We start from the raw sequence: 12,145 nt of genomic DNA on the forward strand, positions 1-12,145 counted from the left end.
CAGCACTTTGGGAGGGTGAGGTGGATCACCTGAGGTCAGGAGTTCAAGACCAGCCTGGCCAACATGGTGAAACTCCATCTCTACTAAAAACACAAAAAATTAGCCAGGCGCAGTGGCGGGCGCCTGTAGTCCCAGTTACTGGGGAGGCTGAGGCAGGAGAATGGCGTGAACCGGGGAGGTGGAGCTTATAGTGAGCCGAGATCGTGCCACTGCACTCCAGCCTGGGTGACAGAGCGAGGCTCCATCTCAAAATAAATAAATAAATAAATAAATAAATAAATAAATAAATAAATAAACAAATAAATAAATAAATAAAATAAAAATCAACCCTTCGTGGTGGCTCACGCCTGTAATCCCAGCACTTTGGGAGGCCGAGGCAGGTGGATCACCTGAGTTCAGGAGTTCACGACCAACCTGGTCAACACGGTGACTACTGAAAATACAAAAAATCAGCCAAGCATGGTGGCAGGCACCTATAATCCCAGCTACTCAGGAGGCTGCGGCAGGATAATCACTTGAATCCGGCATGTGGAGGTTGCAAGTTCCTAAATGGAGGTCGAGTATGTGTTCCTATTTCATACACTCTCATATGGGAGATGGTTAAGGAGGACTAGAAACCCAACCAGGCCTACCAGGGTGCTGGACAGACACAGAGCATTCCTAAGGGAATGTCACCAGAGAAAAAAATACAAATCTGTACAAAATCTTTACTTTTTTTTTTTTTTTTTGAGATGGAATCTCGCTCTGTCGCCCAGGCTGGAGTGCAGTGGCGCGATCTTGGCTCACTGCAAGCTCCACCTCTCGGGTTCACGCCATTCTCCTGCCTCAGCCTCCAGAGTAGCTGGGATTACAGGCGCCCACCATCATGCCTAGCTAATTTTTTGTATTTTTAGTAGAGACAGGGTTTCACTGTGTTAGCCAGGATGGTCTCGATCTCCTGACCTTGTGATCCCCCTGCCTCAGCCTCACAAAGTGCTGTGATTACAGGCGTGAGCCACCGTGCCCGGCCAAAAATCTTTATTTTCACACTTAAAAAGAATCACATCCTCATTCCAACAGCTTTACTAGGCTTGGCCAACCCAGTATGTTACACACTCATTCAGGTACTTGGAACATTACTGCAGAGCTCCTTAACCAATCGAGTCAGGGCAAAGTGGTCACTTACCCCACGGCCAGACTCTGGATTTGTCTCCTGGGAAGACACCATGCCTGGCACAGGCTGAGGGGGCAGCTGCAGTGGAACTTTGCCCCCAGATTACGAACCAGTGTAAGTAGCACAATTCTCATGGCTAATTTCACTTCAGATTGTCATGTTTATTGATGTGGAGCTTTCTGAATAGGAAGGTTGAGGCACTGCCAGGTGCTCAGTAAAACAAATATTTCTTATAGCGCTCTAGATTGAGGGCAGCAGTCAATGGTAAAATAAATTTCAGTAGCATGTTCCTGACAGGTTATATAGCAGCCCTGGCTCAAGGATTTCTCCCCCTGCACGATTTCTAAGACTGTTTGCTAGTTGATTCTTTGTTTTGGGAATTTGATGGTTTTGATGAATTTGCTGTGATCCAGGGGTGTTCAAGTACTTCTCTGAGCATTGGCCTCTGGCTGGGATTGTGCTTCAACAGTCTTGAAATGAGGTCCCTGGGTCCCTCTGTTACAGTCAGGGAATGTGAATTCAACTCGTAATACTTTTTTTTTTTTTTTGAGATGGAGTTTCTTTCGCTCTTATTACCCAGGCTGGAGTGCGATGGCACGGTCTCGGCTCACTGCAACCTCTGCCTCCCAGGTTCAAGTGATTCTCCTGTCAGCCTTCTGAGTAGTTGGGATTACAGGCATACGCCACCATGTCCAGCTAATTTTTGTATTTTTAGTAGAGACGGGGTTTCACTATGTTGATCAGGCTGGTCTTGAACTCCTGACCTCAGGTGACATGGCCGCTCGGCCTCCCAAAGTGCTGGGATTACAGGCATGAGCCACCGCGCCTGGCCCAACCCGTGATATTCTTTTGTAGGTCTCTTGGTATGTGTTTGCCTCAAAAGGAGGCTTCCCAACTAAAAATTTATAGCAAAGTACACCAAGGCTCCAGAGATCCACCTTCTCATCATGCATCTGACCTTCAATCATCTCGCGGGGGGTGGGGGAGGGAGTCCAGGGTGCCACAGAGAGTGGTCCTCCTGGGGGATGGAGCATGTACTGACCACACAATATTCTTAGGCTGTATGGTTATTTCCATGATGCCACCAGATTCTACCTAATTCTAGAATATGCACCACTTGGAACAGTCTATAGAGCTCCTTGGATTTCAAGGCAATCCTAAAACAAACTATTATAAAACAAATATCCCCACCAGCCGAGAGTCTTCGTGCAGGGTCTTCCTGCTTCAAATAACTAAGAGGCTCAAGTCTTCCCCTGATTTAAGTGAAAATGAGACACCTAACATGGCAAAAGCCAGGATGTCAGGACCTCTCCAGACATGATCAAAGGGAGAAAGGTGGCGGGAAGGATATTGGCCTGCAGCACACACTTCCTGCTAGCTTCCAGCCCTGCGCATGCCAGCAAGAAAGACTCATGATTTCCCTTTCCCCTAAGGACATGTTTGTTTTTTTTCTTCTCTTACTCCACACCACAGAGGCAGAGCAAGCCCCCACCTGCCACCTGTGAGTCACACAGGGGCGAGGCATTGAGGATGCGGTGAAGAGCTTCTCAATGCTGTCTGTAGTCCTTAGGTTCAGGATGATCTTCTTGAGTTACAGCTTCTGACCCTGGGCACTGGCAGGAGACTAAGGCTCAGGCCTGTTAATTATTTATAAAACAAGGATTCTAGCAGCCACTTCCCCAGGCTGCTGTGAGGATAAAGTGGAAGGAAGTACAGAAGGTTCCTGCCACGTAGGAAGGCACCCAGTAAACACAGGCCCCTTCCCTGCATGCTATGAGACCAACTTAAGCAGCCTGATCTTGATCCACTATGTGCCTCTGCTTGCCCAGCTGCATGTTTTTCTCAAGTCGCCCGTTTCTGCTCATTAAAATAGAATGTATGTTGGCAATCTGCAAATACACACAGGAGGTCAAATGCCTTCTCCTAGTTGTTTGGTTCAATCAGACGGTGTTGACTCTGCAACCTCTGCGGCACCTCCCTCTCCTGTCTCCCTCAATGCAACCCCTATCGTCACACAGCCCATGCTGAAACTACCGGTGATACGTTTGTCTTGACTGCCAGGTGGCAAATGCCTGAGACTACAGACTGCATCTAGTCTCTGCTGGAACTCCAGAGACCTACATGTCTGCTCCTTGCTTGCTAGATAAACAAAACACCAGAATACCTCCTGCAGGAGGGCTAGAGGGACACTTCCAGGGCATTGTTGCACTCACTGTGTTCACTGCATTCTTTTTTATACCAAGATTAATGAAATGAATGCTATTGCAATGCTGGTGAAGTATTGTTTGCACTCTATTCCCACCCAGTCATCTCAAATAGGCAGCTCATTCCCCTCTCATATCAAAATTTTCCTACGATACCAATTTGACCTCCAAAATACAGCCCTACACCTGGAAAGCTTTTTTTTTTTAAAGGGTGAATTCCACAGTAAAAATCAACAGCTGCTACCATGTAATGAGCATTTCTTGTGTGCCTGCCACCAGGCTCAGCCCTTCGTGTCTTCTCTCCTAATCCTCGCAGCCAGCCAGGGAGGGTATATTATCCCCATTTCACAGGTGAGAAAGCTGAGACACAGAGAAGTGAAGTGTTCTGCCCCAGCTTACACAGCTTATCAGTGGATCAGATTCCATTCTGGCCTCCTAGCATCACCTTCACGGTTCTGGGGAAAGCTGCCACAGAATGTTCAACAAGGGAGAGGTGCTGGGGCTGCTGGTAAGAGGGGACACTCTGGCAGAAGTCCAGGCTCCAGAAAACAGGCTATGAACTAAGTGCAGTTCAGAAGCACAGTTTTAAAAATCTGTCACCCTGAATCCTGCACGTTGGCAATTCCATCCCCTGTCCCCCCACCCGCCATCCACCCCCCCTCCCGCCGGCTAATACCTGCCAGCAGCTCCCACACTCCATCTGGCACAAGATGAGATTTACCAGGGCCCTCTGGTTTCCTACAAAGTAGTTGGGAGTGATCTGCAAGCCAGGGGCTGGAACAGACCACCCATTCTCAGGTACACCTAGCCAAGCTTTTCCATTACACCTCGCTCATCACCTTGGTCCCCTCTGTTCCATTACTCATGCTAATCCCATGCGTTATTTCTGGCTTCTGGAGTTCTCATCCATGGATATAGATGCTCCCCACGCCCCCGATCTCCTCATCAGAGTGTGGCCTTCGGATCCTGGCTCTACGCAGCACCAGCCGCACTTGGGACAGCAGGCATGTGAAGTCTGTTGCAGGATCCCACAAAAATTTCCACTGTGCACTACCCAGGAATTACATTTCCCATGACACAGGAAGAAATAAAAACCAAAACAAAACTACTTTTTAAAAAAAGAAGAGCTGGATTGGGGATAGCTGAAGGCAGTTTTGCAGGATAATGTCTGCCTTCTCTACCATCAGAAATGAAATGAGTGTAGGGAAAAAGAGGAAACCATTTCTACCTCCTTACAAAATGCAATTCCAGTCCCAAATACATTAGCCCTCGGCAGCCTCCTCCAAATCAGCAGGATGGAAATCGGAGCCCTTTACAAGAACAGCATACACCTGAACGGGAAGGCTAAAGTCAGAGGTAAAAATCTCCGGTGGGGAAGTCTTTGCTGTAACAATCATCTTGTAACCTTTGACAAAACATTTGGCTCAGGCCCAGAGTGTCAGCAGATGTGGAGGACACATTTCTACTTTAATACGGCAGAGAGCATTTTAAAAGCTGCTTGGGGAAAGTCATGCTCCCCCTAAAAGAATTAGTCAAGTTTCAGAACCCAGTGGCCTGACAACCAAAAGTCAGCACCAGGGAATGAACTACATGCCATTTCCCTGGAAATGCGAATTCCCCGGAGGGTTAGGGAGAAAAGCCGGGAAGATAGGCACAGATCACAAGCCCTCCCACACTCTGCATCTGCAGACATTTTTAGCCAGAAGAGAGTTCATGTTTGTTTTGATGGATATCTGAAAATGCTTTAAATTGTACACAATCCGAATTCACTGTGCGGGACACTGGGATTAGCCCTGAGGTGTGGGAGAACACACACAGGACCCAAAGTTGAGAGACAGGATTCCAACCTAGCTCTGCTCCTAGCAGCTGGGTGACTGCAAGCAATAACCTACCCCTGCCTTAGTTCCTCATCTGCCAAATGGGGAGAACCTCAGTTTCATAAACTCCCCCAGTGTTGGTTGTAAAGATTCAGTGAGAAAGGGTAGAAAAGTCTCTGCTAAATAGTAAAACGCTTCTAAATGAATGATGTTAAAAGTTTATCATTACCTTTAATATATTCATTTCATTTAACAACACTCATAACCTGTAGGGCAGGTATTACCATTTCCATTTTTACAGATGAGGAAATGATCTTGGAGAAGATGAGAGCCAAGGCCACAGAGCGAGAAAACCCCAAGCTTAGAGTCCAGCCCAGGGCTTCTCAGCTATGACCACAGGCACGCGGTACACAGATGCAACGGTACACAGAGGCACGTGGTACAGAGACATGCGGTACACAGAGGTACCAGAACGCAGAGGCACACGGTACACATAGGCACCGGTACGCAGAGGCACCCTGGTATGCAGAGGAACGTGGTACACAGGGACATGTGGTACACAGGGACACGTGGTACACAGAGGCATCGGCACGCAGATGCACCTGGTACTAGGAGGCATACAGTATGCAGATGCACTGGAAAGAGCAACCATCTGATGTCAGGACACCCGAGCACAAGCCTCCTGGGTAAATTTCTTCACTTCAGTCTCTCAATTTCCTTCTCTGTAAAATGGAGGTAACACCATCCATCCCATTTTCCTGGAAAGGTTGTCGCCAGGATCCCATGAAACCACGATGTGAAGGCTCCCAGGGAAAGGGCAAAGTTTCCTAATTTGAGAGCGGGGAAATCTAGTTCAAGAGAAGAGACTCATGATCAGGAAAGGAAGGGGAGGACTGAGGGTAGTAATCACATTCAAGGGAAGTCAGCAGGTAATGTTGTGGATGGAAGAGGAAAAGTAAGCAGTCCAGAGCTGTTTAGAAGATGAAATGGCACAAAAAGGAAGGACTTCAAATGTATTCAGCTGTCCCAGTGTGCTGCCTTGGGGTTATACAGACACACTTTGCAGGGAATGCACACACACAGTCACCAAGAGACTTCCAATAGCTTCCTCGATGATGGGAGGTGGGGACTTGTTTTATTTTAAAATAGCCTTATTGGATAAAATTTAAAATGAGCAATTGTGTTGCAGCCCTCCCAATTAAACTAGGTTTTCATTTACTGATATGTTAATTCAAAAGTTTGAGGCTAGAAAAGAGGTTGTTCTAAAACAACCTCGTAGTGTTGCTGACCCTCCCCTTGCTATAATTATATGAAATTTCATTTATCCAGTAAAAAGTATTAAGCACCTGCCCTGTGCCCAGTACCCTTCCAGGTGCTGAGGATGCAAGGACAATGCTTTGTAAGATGCACACACGTCAGGGGAGTTATTATCAAAAGGCATTCTCACCAGGAGCTTATCTCTGATGCCATCACTGCCAAATAACGATTCTGTTGTTTATGATGCTCATTAAAAAGCCAGGAGGGGAAATGTCAATGTATATTACTGAGGAAAAGACACCAATCTGAGAAGGCTACATGCTACATGATTCCAATCATAAGACATTCTAGAAAAGGTAAAACTATTGAGACAGTAGAAAGATCAGTGATTACCATGGAGTGTAGAGAGGGCAGGATGCACAGAGGATTTTTAGGGTAGTGAAACTATGCTGTTTGATACTATAATGGTGGATTTATGTCATTTTACATTTGTCCAAATGTAAAATGTACAACAGGACAAACCCCAGTACAAACTGTGAACTTTGGGTCATAATGACGTGCCAATGTCAGTTCATCAGTTGGAACAAATGTACCACTGCAGTGGGGGATGCTGATAATGGGGGAGGCTGTGCATGGGTGGGGACAGGAGGTATATGGGATATCTGTACCTTCTGCTCAATTGTGCTTTGAACCTAGCACTCTAAAATTGGGTCTCGGTTTTCTCATCCATAAAAACATGGGCTTCTGACTATGATTCATCCCAGGGGCTTGTGCCTATTGAAGAGAGGGGAAACAGTGGCTGTAATCTCTGGATGGTAGACCAAAAACCAGATTTAAAGAAAATACACTGATGGTTTTCAGCCAGACAGAGATGATGAGGCAAGCAATCCTCTTCTCCAACCTGGGATTTGCCTGGGGACCTAGTCTGAGAAATTCTTATACTACTAGGAGATGGCTCTGGGCTGGATTTCTACAAAAGAAGAGTAAGGCCTGAGGAGCTCTGTACCCCCATCAGTCACAAGAGAGGATGGCTTCAGTCTGCTGAAAGCCAGCAGCATTTACAAATTCATGCCTGTGGCTTTTGCCAACTCTAGTGGTACCTTTCTGACCTCTTCACTTCTCTTTCCTGACTCTTCAATAAATCAACATTTCTTAATATAGTGTCACCTTGAGAGCAAAAGAGACCTTGAATTTTTGGGACTCAATCTATAAAACACTTAGAGGTTCTGGGATTTTACTTAAAGCAGCTTATAATTTGAAAAATGTACACATTCTAATTATTCCAATCTCCAAGACATCAAACGCATAGCATGGTGTCCCCATCGCAAGGCCCCTCTCAGCTGGAGCCCTTGATTCCACAATCACAAGCGGCAAGGTGCCCTCCTCCCTACTCTTCTGTCTGGTGCCCCCACCAAGTTTTCAAGGTGCAGTTCTGAGACTCTCCCATTCACCGTCCCAGCAGGTGGGAGGGATGTGTGGGAAAGGTCGGCTTAGCTACATAAAGTTTTGTTAGCCTTATTGGAAGGGAAGGAGACACGCAGGAAGCAGGGCTGAGCCAGGTGGGGGAAGTCACCAGAATGATAAATCCCTGGACTTCCCATTGCCCAAGCGCGAGGACTCTCTCAGGGCAGCCCTCTCAGGTTCTGCTTGCAGACACTTCGCTGGGGGCACTCGTTTTGCCTGGGAAAACTGCCCCAAGTCCGCCTTAACACCTGTATATGTCCTGTAATGGGGTGTGGGGTGGAGGCGAGCATGTCACCAAATACTTTATTCAAAGCGCGAGTCTCTTTCCGCGGCCGCCAGGGAAGGAGGCCCCGCGACTGTGCCAGGCAGGCAGCTTGGGTTTAATACATGCCCTTCTCCACCCCTGTACCCAGAGCCGCTACCCCCTTACCTGCTGACCGCACCCCTCCCAAAACCCCGCCAGCTCGCCCGGGTCGGACCACGAGGGGCTAGGAGGCCGGCGCGCGCCAGGTGCGCTCTTCCCCCGACGCCGCCGTCCCGGGAAGGCCGCACTCAGGTGCGCTCAGACAATGCGAACAAAGCCCGCACCCTCTGTGGGGCCGCGCAGCCCAGGTGCTCTGAGTAGGGGGTGACCGGGCTGAGGGGGCCCCAGTCCGGGGAGCTCGAATCAGTCATCGGCAGCCCGCGCTGGTGGGCACCCGGGCGCCAGAGCCAACTCGAGGCTAGGACTCACCCGCAGGAGCGCGGCGACCAGCGCTAGGTGCCCGGGCAGCTCTGCTCACAGGCGCACGCGCGGCTGGGGCCAGGGGGCGCTACCGGACCACAGGAGGGGCGCCCGGGGCGCGGCTGCCACGTGGGACACCTGTTTGTCTCTCCCGGGAGAGGGCGGCACGACCCGACCACTACCGCCAGGGAGGTGCATCGAGCCCCTAGCGTTTTTTAACGCTGAATCAGCCAAGGTCTGCAAATAAACAAGTACTTACTTCTTCGCGGGTCACCCGGCCTCTGAGCGGTGCAGCAGCGAACACTGTGCCATCAGCTGACTCCTCCACGGGCTTTATAGCTCCTTGAAAAAATGGTGACTTTGGCATCTCTTCTATTTGTCGTGGCAACTGCCTTTAATTACCTGTCCCTCCTATTATTGTAGTTCGGTAATAAGCGGACCTTTTGGTCATCATCCTTAAGTCTGGAGGGCATTTGATTTAAAAAAAAAAAAACAAAGCACAATGCCTAGCATGATGCTTTATACAAAGTAAGCTCTCAATGAACGTTGACTATGACTGCACAATCTATAATTTCCACACTTCATTTAAAAACTGTCAGTGCATGCCTGTTCATTGCATTAAAAAAAAAGAAGAAAAAACAGTAGGCAAACTGATAAATCACTCATTTTCCACCACCCAGAGATAATCACTGTTAACATTATGGTGTATATTCTTCTAATGTCATTCTATCTATGCAAAAATTTGTATATTTTTAGTTCATTCGATACAAAATGTACATTACTCAGATTTTCCACTTCCTTTTTTTTGAATGTCTATGTTTTGAGCCACTATATAATGTTTTAACATACTTAACCTATCTGCTATTGTTGAATATTAAACTTTCCATTTTAATACAATTAGATGTATTTGTGCTTTTGTCCAATTACTTCCTTGGAATAAACTACAAAAAGGTAAATTTCTAGGATACAGGTTTTATACAATTTAAGACTTTTGATGCATATTATCAAATTGTCCTCAAGGAAGGTTGACCTGCTTCCTCTTTTCCATGCTCCTTCCTGTTATTCTTGTAAATGTCAATTTGATAGGAAAATAATTTGCTTTACACCTTTCCTGTCTGTAATTCTCAGTTAATTTCCAAGCCTCCTGACATTGACAGCTAGTGAAAGTGGCCCATGGTGACTTTAATGTTGCAAACCTCATTGAAGGAGGCTGGGGGAAGGACTCATTTATTCCTGTATTTCATTTATCCCAGTAACATTTACTGAGCGCCCAAAAATAAAAACAGGACCACACCAGAGCAGCAGACATAATGTACCACCAGCATGCCATCCCCACAGGGGACAGCAGTTGGTCTTGAGGTCTAACTGCTGGGGAGGGATAGTCTCTGCCTCTACATCAGCAATGCCCCAGAGAAATACTGCACAAGCCACATGTGTAATTTTCAATGTTCTAGTGGCCACATTTAAAAAGAAAAGAAAGTGAAAAGAAACAGGCAAGCTGGATTTCAGTATTAACCTAAAGATCCAGAATATTATCTCAACATGTAATCAATAAAGATGTTTATACTGTCTTCAAAGTCCATTTGTTTGTTTTTGAGACACATTCTCACTGTTGCCCGGGCTGGAGTGCACGGGCACGATCTTGGCTTATTGAAACCTCCTCCTCCCAGGTTCAAGTGGTTCTCCTGCCTCAGCCCCCTTAGTAGCTGGGATTACAGGTGCCCGCCACCATGTCCGGCTAATTTTTGTATTTAGTAGAGACGGGGTTTTGCCATGTTGGCCAGGCTGGTCTCAAACTCCTGACCTCATGGAATCCACCCGCCTCAGCCTCCCAAAATGCTAGGATCATAGGCATGAGCCACCACGCCTGGCCAGTCCTGTTGTATTCTATACTCACAAGCACATCTCAATTTGGAGTGGTCGCATTTTTAAGTGCTCAATAGTCACATGGGGTTAGTGGCCTGTACTGCTCCAAAGGAGATGTCCAACAAAAGACAAATCTCAGGGCCTCAAGAAAGTGGAAATTCTACCTATGACAACCCTTTCCCCGCACCCCTTATGCTGTTTTAAGTTACCAGCATACTTTGGCCTAATCAGGTTTACCTTGGAGAAGCCACATTTCAACACTGGTTGCTCCTGAAGTATTTGGCATATCTTTAATTTGGGGGTGGGGGTGGTATTTCACATTTTCATTCTGTGATTATGAAGAACTGAAAGTATAACTACAGTGAAGATACCTGTTGCTTCAGACTTCAATGTATAATCGGTCTGTCCGGGATGTGCACGCCAACAGGAGGGTACAGGCCGTGGTGAGTGATGAGTGGGTGACCAGCAGGGGTGGAGTCTTTTTATGCAGAAAGCTGGATAACTACTTTTGTCATCCATGACATCCCTTCCTTTGTGAAGATTTACAAGGATTCAAAAAACAAAGTTATTATGAATTACCATCATCCTAAGGGGCATGTAAGCTTCTTGCTTCCCAGGAGCTTACCTTACTCATCTTTGCAGCCCAATGCTTGGTAACTTGCACACAGTAAATGCCCTCAGAAATAAATAAAAATCCCATGTCCTCCACTGACTGAAAGGACCCCCTCTTGTCCAAGGGGACCCCAGAGAAATATTTTTGAGACTTAGTCTTGCTCTATTGCCCAGGCTGGAGTGCAGTGGCTGGATCTCGGCTCACTGCAACCTCTGCCTCCCAGGTTCAAGCAATTCTCATGAATCAGTCTCCTGAGTAGCTGGGATTACAGGCGCCCACGACCAGGCCCAGCTAATTTGTGTACTTTTAGTAAAGATAGGGTTTCACCATGTTGGCCAGGCTGGTCTCGAACTCCTGACCTTAAATGATCCGGACAAATCTTAAAAGCAGAGTTCCCAGATAGGACTGGAAGAGAGGTGGGACACAGCTTGTTATATCTGCTCCTTCACTATCAGCCATTAGGTTTTTTTTTTGAGAAAGGGTCTTGCTCTATTGCCCAGCCTGGAGTACAGTGGTGCGATCTTGGCTCACTGCAGCCAAGAGCTGCCTTGACCTCCTGGGCTCAATTAATCTTCCCACCTCAGCCTCCCTAGTTCGAACTACAGGTACATGCCACCACACCAGGTTTTTTTTTTTTTTTTTTTTTTTTTTTTTTGGTAGAGATGAGATTTCCTTGTGTTACCCAGGCTGGTCTTGAGCTCCTAGGCTCAAGCAATCTGCCCACCTCGCCCTCCCAAAGTGCTGGGGTTACAGGCATGAGCCACAGTAACCAACCTTCTTTCTTAAGGGTTAAACAGAAACCAACCCTTTGGGAAAGACTTGCTCCAGCCCTGTTATCTTTGAGGGTCTCACTGTATCCCCCAGGCTGAGGGACAGTGGCACAATCATAGCTCACCACAGCCTTGCTGTTCTTGACTAAGAAACCATCCCCGAGGAAACAAAGAGCCTGACTCAGAGGTGCTCAACAAGTGGCAAATTAAGCCAGAGCTTAATTTGGTCTGTGGCTTTTGACTGTGGAGCCGAGAACAAAGTTGCAGGCAGAGACAG

The 12,145-nt window shown here is 47.2% G+C and overlaps 1 protein-coding gene across 3 annotated transcripts in view; it reads right to left on the reverse strand.

Moving 5' to 3' along the window:
- The window catches only part of VWA2 (von Willebrand factor A domain containing 2), a 59,268-nt gene extending 48,084 nt beyond the window's left edge, over window positions 1-11,184 (reverse strand). The window contains exons 1-2 of one of the 3 annotated variants that reach the window (XM_017892494.1): window positions 10,857-11,184; window positions 8,629-8,961 (exon numbers count right to left, since the gene is read on the reverse strand). The gene's annotated coding sequence lies outside the window, so the exon portion shown is untranslated. Of the gene's footprint in view, window positions 1-8,325; window positions 8,580-8,628; window positions 8,962-10,856 lie in introns of those variants that run through there. The other 2 variants (XM_017892496.1, XM_017892495.1) reach the window with 2 other exon arrangements.
- Window positions 11,185-12,145: the final 961 nt, after the last annotated feature.

Source organism: Rhinopithecus bieti, unplaced genomic scaffold (genome assembly GCF_001698545.2).
Source record: "Rhinopithecus bieti isolate Rb0 unplaced genomic scaffold, ASM169854v2 scaffold_21201, whole genome shotgun sequence".
Taxonomy (NCBI): domain Eukaryota; kingdom Metazoa; phylum Chordata; class Mammalia; order Primates; family Cercopithecidae; genus Rhinopithecus; species Rhinopithecus bieti.